Source organism: Dendropsophus ebraccatus, chromosome 8 (genome assembly GCF_027789765.1).
Source record: "Dendropsophus ebraccatus isolate aDenEbr1 chromosome 8, aDenEbr1.pat, whole genome shotgun sequence".
Classification (NCBI taxonomy): Eukaryota; Metazoa; Chordata; class Amphibia; order Anura; family Hylidae; genus Dendropsophus; species Dendropsophus ebraccatus.
The window spans coordinates 94,916,795-94,932,042 of NC_091461.1; the positions used below are offsets into that span (position 1 = coordinate 94,916,795).

Genomic DNA, 15,248 nt, shown 5'->3' on the forward strand with positions numbered 1-15,248 from the left:
AAATTATAGAGTTCTAGGGAACAGACAATCACAAAAATGACACATACACTGACCACTCACTGTGCCCACAACCACTCGTTCCGGAAGTAGCCGGTCCGTCCCTTTTGTATGTCCCCGGATTCGCAGTGCCGGTGTAAGCGCTTAGGAACCCATGTGACGCGCAGTGTATCCGCGATCTGCTCCCTCTGCCGGGCACTGCGCGCAGATCTCTAGTAGTTGAGAATGAAATAGCTTCTATTGCAAGGCTATAGAAGTGGAAGGCGGCCATATTTCTGTAGCCCGTTACAACACACACGGCCATTTTGTCGGGGCCTGGTCCTCAGACCCTATATAAATGACGTCATAATTCTCCGCTGTTTTATCAATTTGTTTTCCTTTTATACTTGCGTTTGTGTTTTGCTGTATTTGTAGCTGTCAGTAAGGATACATGACAGTTTCTGCACGTCAAACAATAGCACTGACCACCATGCCAAGTCCATGATACAGTATGGAAATAAGGCCCACCCTGGAATACCTTCAGATGGATACAGCAGTGGGCCCTTTAATGGTCCAATATAGATAGATTTTTTTTTTTTGTGCAGGACCTACAAACAGTATACATTTCACTAGTGGACGTGATCGGCCATTTAGATCTGGTTTCATAGTTCCAGTTGGCTGTCTAGGATGACAGTCAGAGGTTTCCCAGGGCCGTGTCCATCATTTCTTGCCAACTGAGACACTTTGGAAGCAGAACTAGTTTCGGCCAGACCAAACGAACCAATGGGCAATCCATTACATTTGGTGAGGCCGCACCCCAGGTGCCCCATGGTATAGGCTGGAATACTTTTGTATGTATTCTGGAAACAAGGCTCTAAACATGATATAAATGGGACCTAACACTGCTTTCTACTTGGAGAACCATGAGTCTATGGAAATTATGGCCTCAGCAACTGATTGTAACAGAAATAGTTTATGGCTTCAATCGAATCTGTCCTGGCAGCCACCAACCCCAAACAGCCGGTACTGTTCTCTAGTCTTCACCACGCCATGTCCGGTCCCGTGTTTGGCCTTCCTCCTAGGGCTGGTATTATGGTTAAAAACAAGTTTTATTCTGGCAGCATGTCAAGGTGGGGAGGCAATGAGGCAAGGCCTAAAGCATCCGAACCCTGAGCCTGCAGCGCCTCTCTCCTCGCCTCCATCCAGCCCCAAAAAGAAAAGATGCTGCAGACCTAGGGCACAGATCTAAGTATTGTATTGCCCCCCCAAAAGTTATACAAATCACCAATATACACTTATTACAGGAAATGCACATGAAGTGCTTTTTTTCCTGCACTTACTACTGCATCAAAGCTTCACTTCCTGGATAACATAGTGATGACATCACCATGTTATCCAGGAAGTGACATCACCATTTTATCCAGGAAATGACATCACCATGTTATCCAGGAAGTGACATTTCCTGTATAAAATGGTGATGTCACGACCTGATTCCCAGAGCTGTGCGGGCTGTGGCTGCTGGAGAGGATGATGGCAGAGGGATGCTCAGTGTCCCTCCAGTGCCCTATGTCCCTCAGTGTCCCCTTGCCATTATCCTCTCCAGCAGCCACAGTCCGCACAGCACTGGGAATCAGGTCGTGACATCACCATTTTATCCAGGAAATGACATCACCATGTTATCCAGGAAGTGACATCACCATGTTATCCAGGAAGTGACATCACCATGTTATCCAGGAAGTGAAGCCTTGATGCAGTAGTAAGAGCAGGAATAAAAGCACTTTATAAGCAATTCCCGTAATTAGTGTATATTGGCCATTTGTAAAACTTTTGGAGGACAATACAATACTTAAATAATTTTTTTTGCCAGACTTCTCCTTTAAGGGTAGAGACACAAGAGAGCAGAGTCACATGAGCAGTGTCCTTAGAATATTACCTACATATTAAGATCTCCATTCTAGGAACATATTATCACACCTGTGAATATTTTTCTACTTTAGGTGGACAACGTAAAGAATAATCATGCAAGGAGACGAACATTCCGATCAGAAGCAAGAATGGAAGAATCGCAGGAAGGTAATTAATATAATAATTAATTACTGGTAACTATCAGGCTAGACTCTTGGTCTAGACCTGCATAGGTGTGATAATATGTTTCTGGGCCATGTAGATATATGTTTTTTATTGACCTATATCTTCCATGGACACTTAATATGTTAACACTGACATTAGGGGGATACAGGGTGACCAGTCTCAGGTGGGGGGAGGGGGATATAGGGTGACCAGTCTGCAGTGGGGGCAGGAGGATACAGGGTGACAAGTCTGAGGTGGGGGTACAAGATTACAAAGTGACCAGTGTAAGTTGTGGACCGTGGGACACAGGGCGACCAGACGAGGGTGGGGGGAGAGGGATAGAGGGTGACCATTCTGGGCTTGGGTAAGTGAATAGAAGATGGCCAGTCTGGGGATGGGGCAAAGGGATATAGGGTGACCAGTCTTGAGTGGGGGCAGGAGGATACAGGCTGACCATTCTTGGGTGTAGGCAAGGGGATATAGGGTGACAAGTCTAGGATGGGGGCAGGGGGATACAAAATGACCAGTCTGGTGTGGTTGCAGGGGGAAATAGGGTATCTAATCTGTGGTGGAGACAGAAGCATACAGGGTGGCCATTCTGGGGTGGGGACATGGAGATACAAGGTGACCAAACTAGGGTGGGGGCAGGGGGTTACAGATTGATCAGTCCAGGATGAAGGCAGGAGGATACAGGGTGACCAGTCGGGGCTGGGAAATGGAGGATGCAGGGTGACCAGTCTTGGGTAGAGACAAAGGAATTAAGGGTGACAAGTCTAGGGTGGTGGCAGGGGGATACAGAATAACCAGTCTGGGGTGGTTGTAGAGGGATATAGGATGACTAGTCTGAGGTGGGGCAGAAGCATACAGGGTGACCAGTTTTTCTTGGGGGCAGGAGGATACAGGGTGAACTGTCTAGGGAGGAGGTTGGGAGATACAGGGTGACCCGTCTAAGGTGTACGCAGGGAGATAGAGGGAGGTCATTTTGGGATGGGGCAGGAGGATACAGAGTGGCCAGTCTGGGGTAATGTCAAGGGGACATAGGGTGACTGGTCTAGGGTGAGGGCAGGGAAATAGAGAATGACCAGTCTGAGATGGGGGCAGGGGGATATACGGTGACCAGTCTTGGGTAAGGGTAGGGACACAAGAGAGCAGGGTCATATGAGCAGTGTCCTTAGAGTATTACCTACATATTAAGATCTCCATTCTAGGAACATATTATCACACCTGTGATTTTATTTCTACTGTAGGTGGACGACGAGAAGAAGAAGCACGCACGGAGACGAACATTCCCATCAGAAGCAGGAATGGAAGAATGGCAGGAAGGTAATTAATATAATAATTAATTACTGATAACTATCAGGCTAGACCTGCATAGGTGTGATAATATGTACCTGGGCCATGTAGATATATGTTTTTTATTGACCTATATCTTTCATGGACACTTAATATGTTAACACTGACATTAGGGAGATACAGGGTGACCAGTCTCGGGTGGGGGCAGGGGGCTACAGGGTAAACAGTCTGTGGAGTTGGGGCAGGAAGATACAGGAAAACCAATCTGGGGCTGGCGGCACAGGATTACAGGGTGACCAGTCTGTGGTGTGGGCCATGAGATACAGGGTGACCAGTCTAGGGTGGGGGCACTGGGATACAAGGTGACCAGTCTGGGCTTGGGTAGGGGGATAGAAGCAGACCTGTCTGGGGTTGGGTTAAAGAGATATAGGGTGACCAGTCTTGGGTGAGAGCAGGGGAATATCTTCCATGGACACTTAATATGTTAACACTGACATTAGGGGGATACAGGGTGACCAGTCTCGGGTGGGGGCACCCTGTATCTTGCACAGCCGGGAGTGTACAGTGGAGCGGCCAATAAGGAGGAGGTGTTGACAGGAATACGAGGCCTCATCCACACAGAGGCAGCAGCATCATCTCTGTAGTGTCACTCTATATGCGGAAAGCTCTAGTCATCCTGGCTATATCCAGCCCGCACAACGCCTCACCATTAGTCTCCATGAAGTGGATGTGCTTTTTATTTCAATTTTTACGTTGGTCCTGGTGCACAATATAAGAAGAAATCCACATGAAATATAGTTGAGTGAACAATGAGAACAGGTTCCTCCTCGGTTCGCTGATGTCCGACTATGGCCCTGTGCACACAAGGCCATGGAGGACACATAGCTGTTATATTATGATAAAAAAAATCATGTCTAGATGCCAGCTGGGAGTTAAAGGGATTTTCTATCTCAACTTATTCACACGCTCTGTGATTTATGGACCCTACGGTGCGTGAAGCTGTGGAATAACAGACCTCTTTGCATCATGTACTAATATGATGCTGGGAGAGCTGACAGTGTTTAAATCTTTGCAGGTCTTCACTGACACAGCTGCGCGACATCCAGCAAAGATTTCAAACATTATGTTTTGATCAAGCAAAGCCTGAGTCTAATAGACTTTTAAAGGGGGACTTTGGCGAAAAAGTGTTTTTTTTTCTCTCATATGAACTGGTACCAGAAAACAGGCTTCAGGCAGCGCTGTCTAGTATAGATGAGCTAAAGGCTAGCATAAATGATTTACAGGAGAAGTCCCATGAATTTATAAAATAATCCAGGGGTAGGGGGGAAATTGATTACAAGTACTAACTTACCTCTTCCCATGCCCGTGGTGAATTGTGGGATTAGCCTCGGGTCCCCCCGCTGGAAGGCATTTCCCCCGAGTTATAATGTCACAACTCGGGGGGGGAGACCTGTCCCGGCTGATTGATTGGCCGTTCAGCCAATCAGTGAATGGAGCGGCATCCCACCCTGGGCACTGACTGGCTGAGTGGCCAGCCCATCAGCCAGGGGACAGGAAAGTTAGTACTTGTAATAAATTTCCCCCCTGCGCCTGCCTGATTTTATAATCCCACGGACATCTTCTTTAATTCGCTTTGAAAAAGGGGTGTATAAAAAAGGAAAGCAATGTGGAATTGCTGTTTGTTTGGGAGTTAGGGTGGGGGGTGAGTTGAGTAAGGCGGTGGGGGATGGGGGTTAAAGACAAATGTACTGTTTGGTTGTTTTTTAACTGTTCAATAAAAAAAGATCCGATTAAAAAATGGTACCAGAAAGTTATGTAGATTTGTTAATTACTTCTATTAAGAAATCTCAAGTCTTCCAGTACTTATCAGCTGCTGTATGTCCTACAGGAATTGGTATATTCCAGTCTGAGACAGCGATCTCTCCTGCCACCTTTGTCCATGTCAGGAACTGTCCAGAGCAGTAGCAAATCCCCATAGAATACCTCTCCGGCTCTGCACAGTTCCTGACATGGACAGAGGGGGCAGCAGAGAGCACTGTCAGACTGGAAAGAATAAACCATATCCTGCAGGACATACAGCAGCTGTTAAGTACTGGATGACTTGAGATTTTCAAATACAAGTAAATTGGTCAACCACATTTTTTTGAGAACTAAAAAAAAAACATTTGTTTTGATCCTTTTTTTATATTTAATTTTTTCTAAGTCAATGGAAAAACTGATCAAAATGGTTTGCACACAGTGACCATGTCACAGTAGAGCAGAAGTTGTTTACAGCTAGCAGCCTAGAAAGGTGTTCCGTGATGTCATCAAGGCTGTGATGACATATATAACTGCTAGACAGGCAGCTGGTTTAGTTTCACCCGGCAGCCAACTAGGTAGGAAAGCAGCTAGGAAGGTGCAGGTAGGTATCGTTCCAAAGGTTTAATGTGGATTTTTGGGGCGCCAGTTTATGCTTCTGCAAACCGCTAAAGTTGTAAGTTACTATACTTACTATACTATTTCGTCAATACTTTTCAAGTTTTCGTCAATACTTTTGTATAATAGTTACTAATTTGTGGAGCAGTGTCTTTAGAGTGTTACCTATATATATTAGGTTCTCCATCCCAGGAACATATTATCACACCTGTGATTTTTTTTTGCTGTAGGTGGAGGATAAGAAAAAAGAACATGCAAGGAGACGAACATTCCCATCATGATGAATGGAAGGATCGCAGGACAGGTAATATATAATTATTAATTACTGATAACTATCAGGCTAGACTCTTGGTCTAGACCTGCATAGGTGTGATAATATGTTTCTGGGCCATGTAGATATATATATATATATATTTTTTTTTTTTTTTTTTTTTTTTTATTGACCTATTTCTTTCATGGACACTTAATATGTTAACACTGAAATTAGGGGGATACAGGTGACCAGCCTCAGGTGGGGGCAGGGGGATACAGGATGACCGTTGTGGAGTGCGGGCAGGAGGTTACAGGGTGACCAGTCTGTGGTGTGGGCTATGGGGCACAGTGTGACCAGTCTAGGGTGAGGGCACTGGGACAAGGTGACAAGTCTGGGCTTAGGTAGGGGGAGAAAAGCTGACCAGTCTGGGGTTGGGATAAAGGGATATAGGGTGACCAGTCTTGGTACGAGCAGGGCATACAGGGTGACCAGACGTGGGTGGAGGCAAGGGGATATAGGGTGACCAGTATAGGGTGGGGCACAGGATACAGAATGACCAGTCTGGGGTTGTTCCAGGGGGATATAGGTTGACTAGTCTGAGGTCGAGGCAGGAGCATACAGGGTAACCAGTCTGGGGTGGGGACATGGAGATACAGGGTGACCAATGTAGGAAGTGGGCAGTGGGTTACAGGGTGACCAATCTAGACTGTGGGCTGGGGCGCAGGAGGCTATAGGGTGACCAGTTTAGGGCAGGAACATATTATCACACCTGTGATTTCTTTTTCTACTTTAGGTGGACGACGAGAAGAAAAAACACAAGGAGACGAACATTCCGATCAGAAGCAGAAATGGAAGAATCACAGGAGAGGTAATTAATATATTTATTAATTACTGATAACTATCAGGCTAGACTCTTGGTCTAGACCTGTATAGGTGTAATAATATGTTCCTGGGACATGTACATATGTTTTTTATTGACCTATCTTCTATGGACTCTTAATATGTTAACACTGACATTAGGGGGATACAGTGTCACCAGTCTGTGGTGTGGGCCATGGGGAACAAGGTGGCCAGTCTAGGGTGAAGGCACTGGGATACAAAGTGACCAGTTTGGGCTTGGGTAGGGGGATAAAAGCTGACCGGTCTGAGGTTGGGTCAAGCGATATAGGATGACCAGTCTTGAATGGGGGCAGGGGCATACAGGGTAACAGTCCTGAGCAGGGGCAGGAGGATACAGGGTGACCAGTCTTGGGTGAAGGCAAGGGGATATAAGATGACCAGACTAGGGTGGGTGCAGGTGAAACAGAATGACCAGTCTGGGATTGTTGTAGGGGGATATAGGGTGACTAGTTTGGGATGGAGGCAGGAGCATACAGGGTAAGCAGTCTGGGGACATGGGATACAGGGTAACCAATCTAGGGTGGGGGCAGGGGGTTACAGGGTGACCAGTCTTGTGTGAAGGCAGGAGGATACAGGGTGACCGGTTTATGTTGGGGGCAGGAGGATACAGGGTGACCCGTCTAGGTTGGGGCCTGGGGGGATATAGGGTGACCTTTCTAAGGTGGGTGCACGGGGATACAGGGAGACCAGACTTAAATTAGGGCAAGAGGATAAAGGGTGACTGGTCTAGGGTGGGGTCAGGGGGATACAGGGTGACTATTCTAGGATGGGGGCAGTGGGATACAGCCTGACCCGTCTAGGGTCAGGGCAACAGGATACAGCGTGACCAGTCTGCGGTGGGGGCAGTGGGGTAGAGGGTTACCATCTGTGGTGAGGGCAATAGAATTAAGGGTGACCAATTTAGAATGGGGGCAGTGGGATACAGGGTGACAAGTCGTGGCTTGGCATTAGAGACAGAAGGTAACCAGTTTGGGAATGAGCCAGAGAGATACATGGTGACCTGTCTAGGGTGGAGGCAGTGGGTTACAAAGTGAACAATCTAGGGTGGTTTACAGGGGGATATAGGGTGACAAAAGTGGGGTGGGGTCGGGAGCATGCAGGGTGACCAGTCTGGGGTAGGGGCAGGGGGATACAGGGTGACAGGTCTAGAGTGGGGGCAGGGGAATAGTGGGTGACCAGTTGAGGGTGGGGGCAAAGGGATACAGGGTGACCAGTTTGGGTTGAGGGCAAGAGAATACAGAGTGACCCATCGAGGGTGGGGACAAGAGCATACAGGGTGACCCATCTAAGGCTGGGGCAGGGGGATACAGGGTGACCGGCCTGGAGTGTGGGTAGGGAGTTATAGTGTAACCATAGTAGGGTGGGGGCTAGAGGATACAGGGTGACCATTATGGAGCAGGGTCAAGGCCATATACAGGTCTAGGCTGAGGGCCGGGAAATACAGAATGACCAATTTGGGGTGGGGCAGAGGGATATAGGGTGACCCTACATATTAAGATCTCCATTCTAGGAACATACGAAGAAGAGAAAAAATAATATGCAAGGAGAAAAACATTCCTATCAGAAGCAGGAATGGAAGAATAGCAGGATAGGTAATTAACATAATTATTAATTACTGATAACTATCAGGCTAGACTCTTGGTCTAGACCTGCATAGGGGTGATAATATGTTCCTGGGCCATGTAGATATATGTTATTAGTTGACCTATATCTTCCATGGACACTTAATATGTTAACACTGACATTAGGGGGATGCAGGGTGACCAGTTTTGGATGGGGGCAGGGGCATTCAGAGTGACCGGTCTGACAAGGGAGGCAGGAGGATACAGGGTGACCAATCTTGGGTGGGGGCACGTGATTACAGGGTGCCTAGTCTGTGGTGTAGGCCATGAGACACAAGGTGTCCAGTCTAGAGTGGGGACACTGGGATACAGGGTGACCAGTCTGTGTTTTGGTTGGAGCATTAAAGCTGACCGGTCTGGGGTTGGGTCAAAGGGATTTAGAGTGAGCAGTCTTGGGTGGGGGCAGGGGGATACAGGATGAACCGTCCTGGGTGGGGGCAGGAGGATACAGGGTGACCAGTCTTGGATTGAGGCAAGGGGATATAGGGTAACCCGTCTAGGGTGGGTGCAGGGGATATAGAATGACTAGTCTGGGGTGGTTGCAGGGGGATATAGGGTGACCAGTTTGGGTTGGGGGCGGGAGGATACAGGGAGACCCGTATGTGGTTTGAGCAGTGGGGTGCACGGTTACCAGTCTGATGGGCCAATTGGATAAAATGTGACCAGTTTAGGATGGAGCCAGTGGGATACAGGGTGACCAGTCTGGGCTTGGGATTAGCGACACAAGATTACCAGTTTGGGGGTGAGGCAGGGGATACATGTTGACCCGTATAGGATGGGGGCAGTGATATACAGGGTGATCAGTCTGGGATGGTTAAAGGGGGTATAGAGTGACTAAACTAGGATTGGGGTGGAAGCATGCAGGATTACCAGTCTTGGCTGGGGACATGGAGATACAGTGTGACCAATCTAGGGTGGGAGCAGGGGGATACAGGTCAACTAATCTAGGGTGGGAGTAGGAAGATAAAGGGTGACCAGTTTAGGTTGGGGGCAGTAGGATACAGGGTGACACATCTAGGGTGGGGGCAAGTGGATACAGGATGACCCGTCTAAGGTTGGGGCAGGGGGACATAGGGTGAACAGCCTGGGGTGGGGGCAGTGATATAGGGTAACCACTCTGGGATGGGGGTTAAGGATACAGGGCGACAAGTCTGGGGTGGGGGCATGGGGATACAGGGTGACCAATCTAGGGTAGGGGAAGGTGGATACAGAGTGACCAATGTAGGGAGGGGACTGGAGGATATAGGGTGATTAGTATGGGTTGGGGGCAGGAGGATACAGGGTGACCCATCTAGGGCGGGGGCCGGGGGATATACGGTGACCAGTCTTAAGTAAGCGTAGGGACACAAGAGAGCAGGGTCATATGAGCAGTGTCCTTAGAGTATTACCTACATATTAAGATCTCCATTCTAGGAACATATTATCACACCTGTGATTTTTTTTGTCTACTGTAGGCGGACTATGAGAAGAAAGAACATGCAAGGAGACAAACCATCAGAACCATTCCCATCTGAAGCAGGAATGTAAGAATCGCAGGAGAGGTAATTAATATAATTATTAATTACTGATAACTATCAGGCTAGAATCTTGGTCTGGACCTGTATAGGTGTGGTAATATGTTCCTGGGCCGTGTAGATATATGATTTTTATTGACCAATATCTTCCATGGACATTTAATATGTTGACACTGATATTAGGGAGATACAGGGTGACCAGTCTGGGGTGGGGGCAGGGGGATTACAGGGTGACCAGTCTGGGGTGGCGGCACAGGATTACAGGGTGACCAGTCTGTGGTGTGGGCCATGAGACACAGGGTGACCAGTCTAGGGTGGGGGCACTGAGATACAACGTGAGTAGTCTGGGATTGGGTAGGAGGATACAAGGTGACCTGTCTGTGGATGGGGCAACAGGATATATGGTGACCAGTACTGGGTGGGGGAAATGGGATGCAGCGTGAACCGTCCTGGGTGGGGGCAGGAGAATACAGTGTGACCTGTTTGGGTTTGGGCAGGAGGATACAGGGTGACCCATCTAGAATACGGGTAGGAGAATACAGGGTGACCAGTTTGGGTTTGGGCAGGAGGATACAGGGTGACCCGTCTAAGGTGAGGACAGGGGGATAAAGGGTTACCAGTCAAGAGGGGGCAAGGCGATGTAGGGTGACCACTGCGGGGTGGTGGGCAGGAGGATACAGGGTTACCAGTCTTGGGCAGGGTTAAGGGGATATAGGGGGACCGGTCTAGGGTGAGGGCAGGGGAATAGAGGATGACCAGTCTGGGGTGGTGGCAGGGGGATATAGGGTGACCAGTCTTGGGTAAGGGAAGGGAAAAAAGACAGCAGGGTCCTTACAGTATTACCTACATATTAAAATCTCCATTCTAGGAACATATTATCACACCTATGATTTTTATTCTACTTTAGGTGGACGAAGAGAAGAAAAAACATGCAAGGAGACGAACATTCCCATCAGAAGCAAGAATGGAAGAATCGCAGGACAGGTAATTAATATAATAATTAATTACTGGTAACTATCAGGCTAGACTCTTGGTCTAGACCTGCATAGGTGTGATAATATGTTCCTGGGCCATATAGATATATGTTTTTTATTAAGCTATATCTTCCATGGACACTTAATATGTTAACACTGGCATTAGGGGGATACAGGGTGTCCAGAATCGAGTGGGGGAAGGGGGGTACAGGGTGACCAGTCTGAAGTAGGAGCAGGAGGATACAGGGTGACAAGTCTGAGGTTGGGGTACGAGATTACAGAGTGACCAGTCTAAGTTGTGAACCGTGGGACACAGGGTGACCAGTCGAGGGTGGGGGCAGAGGGATACAGGGTGACCAGTCTGGGCTTTGGTAGGTGAATAGAAGGTGACAAGTCTGGAGAAGGGGCAAAGGGATATAGGTTGACCAGTCTTGGGTGGGGGCAGGGGGGATACAGAGTGACCCATCCTGCATAGGAGCAGGAGGACACAGGCTGACCAGTTTTGGGCGGAGGCAAGGGGATATAGGGTGACAAGTCTAGGGTGGGGGCAGGAGCATACAGGGTGACCAGTGTGGGGTGGAGGCAGGAGCATACAGGGTGACCAGTCTGGGGTGGGGACATGGAGATACAAGGTGACCAATCTAGGGAGGGGGCAGAGGGTTACAGGGTGACCAGTCTAGGGTGAAGGCAGGAGGATATACAGAGTGACCTGTTTGGCATGGGGGCAGGAGGATACAGGGTGACCAGCCTTGGGTGGAGGCAAGGGGATTTATGGTGACAAGTCTAGGGTGGTGGCGGAGGGATACAGAATGAGCAGTCTGGGGTGGTTGTTTGGTGGATATAGGTTGACTATTGTGGGGTGGAGGCAGGAGCATACAGGGTGACTAGTCTGGGGTGGGGACATGGAGATACAAGGTGACCAATCTAAGTTGGGGGCAAGAGGTTACAGGGTGACCAGTCTAGGGTGAAGGAAGGAGAAAATTGGTTGACCAGTTTTGGTTGGGGGCAGGAGGATACCGGTTGACCTGTCTAGGATGGAGGCTAAGAGATACTGGGTGACCCATTTAAGGTGGAGGCAGGGGGATAGAGAGAGTGTCCTTACCTACATATTAAGATCTCCATTCTAGGAAAATATTATCACACCTATGATTTTTATTCTACTTTAGGTGGACGACGAAAAGAATAAACACGCAAGGAGACGAACATTCCGATCAGAAGCAGGAATGGAAGAATCGCAGGAAGGTAATTAATATATTTATTAATTACTGATAACTATCAGGCGAGACTCTTGGTCTAGACCTGCACAGGTGTGATAATATGTTCCTGGGCCATGTAGATATATATTTTTTATTGACCTATATCTTCCATGGACACTTAATATGTTAACACTGACATTAGGGGGATACATGGTGACCAGTCTCAGGTGGGGGAAGGGGGATATAGGTTGACCAGTCTGGAGTGGGAGCAGGAGGATACAGGGAAACCAATCTGGGGGTGGGGGCACAGGAATACAGGGTGACCAGTCTGGGCTGGGGTAGGGGGATAGAAGCAGACCAGTCTGGGGTTGGGTCGAAGGAATATAGGGTGAGCAGTTTTTGGTGTGGGCAGGGGGATACAGGGTGAACCGTACAGGTGTGGGGTAGGAGGATACAGGGTGACCAGTCTTGGGTGGAGGCAAAGGAATTTAGGGAGACAAGTGTAGGGTTGGGGCAGGGGAATACAGAATGACCAGCCTTGGGTGATTGCAGGGGGATATAGGTTGACTAGTCGGGGGGTGGGGGCAGGAGCAGGAGCATAGGTGTGGTGATATGTTTTTGGGCCATGTAGATATTTTTTTTATTGACCTATATCTTCCATGGACACTTAATATGTTAACATTGACATTAGGGGCGTACAGGGTGACCAGTTTTGGGTGGGGGCAGGGGGATACAGGGTGGCCAGTCTGGAATGGGGGCAGGAGGAAACAGAGAAACCAATCTGTGGGTGGCGGTACAGGATTACAGGGTGACCAGTCTGTGGTGTGGACCATGAGACACAGTGACGGGTCTAGGGTGTGGGCACTGGGATACAAGGTGACAAGTCTGGGCTTCGGTAGGGGGATAGAAGCAGACCAGTCTGGGGTTGGGTCAAAGGGATATTGGGTGACCAGTCCTGGGTGGGGGCAGGAGGATACAGGGTGACTTATCTAGGGTGAGGGCAGGAGCATACAGGATGACCCGTCTTAGTTGAGGCCAGGGGGATACAGGGTTACCAGTCAGGGGTAGGGGAAATGCGATGAAGGGTGACCACTGCGGGGTGGGGGGCAGGAGGATACAGGGCGACCAGTCTAGGGTGAAGGCACGAGGATACAGGGTGACCAGTTTGGGTTTAGGGCAGAAGGATACAGGGTGACCAGCGATGGGTGGTGGCAAGGTGACTCACGGTGACAAGTCTAGGGTGGTGGCAGGGGGATAAAGGTTGACCAGTTTTGTTGGGGGCAGGAGGATGCAGGGTGACCAGTCTTGGGTAAAGGTAGAGACACAAGAGAGCAGGGTCATATGAGCAGTGTCCTTAGAGTATTACCTACATATTAAGATCTCCATTCTAGGAACATATTATCACACCTATAATTTTTATTCTAGTTTAGGTGGATGACGAAAAGAATAAACATGCAAGGAGACGAACATTCCCATCAGAAGCAAGAATGGAAGAATCGCAGGAAGGTAATTAATATATTTATTAATTACTGATAACTATCAGGCTAGACTCTTGGTCTAGACCTGCATAGGTGAGATAATATGTTCCTGGGCCATGTAGATATATGTTTTTATTGACCTATATCTTTCATGGACACTTAATATGTTAACACTGACATAAAGGAGATACAGGGTGACCAGTCTCGGGTGGGGGCCGGGGGCTACAGGGTGACCAGTCTGTGGAGTTGGGGCAGGAAGATACAGGGAAACCAATCTGGGGGTGGCGGCACAGGATTACAGGGTGACCAGTCTGTGGTGTGGGCCATAAGACACAGGGTTACCAGTCTAGGGTGGGGGTACTGGGATACAAGGTGGCCAGTCTGGGATTGGGTAGGGGGATAGAAGCAAACCTGTCTGGGGTTGGGTCAAAGGGATATAGGGTGACCAGTCTTGGGTGGGAGCAGGGGGATATCTTCCATGGACACTTAATATGTTAACACTGACATTAGGGGGATACAGGGTGACCAGTCTTGGGTGGGGGTACCCTGTATCTTGCACAGTCGGGAGTGTACAGTGGAGCTGCCAGAAAGGAGGAGGTGATGACGGGAATACGAGGCCTCAGTCTGTGGTGTATTCCATGAGACACAGGGTGTCCAGTCTAGAGTGGAGGCACTGGGATACAGAGTGACCAGTCTGTGTTTTGGTTGGGGCATTAAAGCTGACCGGTCTGGGGTAGGGTCAAAGGGATTTAGAGTGAGCAGTCTTGGGTGGGGGCAGGGGGATACAGGGTGAACCGTCCTGGGTGGGGGCAGGGGGATATAGGGTGACCAGTCTTGGATTGAGGCAAGGGGATATAGGGTGACCAGTCTGTGGTTTGAGCAGTGGGGTACAGGGTTACCAGTCTGGTGGGGGCAAATGGATAAAAGGTGAACAGTTTAGGATGGGGCCAGTGGGATACAGGGTGACCAGTCTGGGTTTGGGATTAGCGACACAAGATTACCAGTTTGGGGGTAAGGCAGGGGGATACATGTTGCCCTGTCTAGGGTGGGGGCAGTAGTATACACAGTGACCAGTCTGGGGTGGTTGCAGGGGGATATAGAGTGACTAAACTGGGGTGGGAGCATGCGGGATTGCCACTCTTGGGTAGGGACATGGAGATACAGTGAGACCAATCTAGGGTGGGAGCAGGGGGATGCAGGTTGACTAGTCTAGGGTGGGAGTCGGAGGATACAGGTCGACTAGTCTAGGGTGGGAGTAGGAGGACAAAGGGTGACCAGTTTGAGTTGGGGGCAGTAGGATACAGGGTGACGTTTCTAGGGTGGGGGCAAGTGGATACCGCGTGACCCGTCTGTGGTTTCAGCAGTGGGGTACAGAGTTACCAGTCTTGTTGGCCAATAGGATAAAATGTGACCAGTTTAGGATGGAGCCAGTGGGATACAGGGTGACTAGTCTGGGTTTGGGATTAGCGACATGAGATTACCAGTTTGGGGTGAGGCAGGGGGATATATGTTGACCCGTATAGGGTGGGGGCAGTGGTATACAGGGTGATCAGTCTG

General features: G+C 49.0%; 1 protein-coding gene across 1 annotated transcript in view; it reads right to left on the bottom strand.

Moving 5' to 3' along the window:
* LOC138799641 (zinc finger protein 585A-like) overlaps positions 1 to 15,248 on the bottom strand; it is a 50,281-nt gene that overhangs the window by 8,680 nt on the left and 26,353 nt on the right. The window lies entirely within an intron of this gene.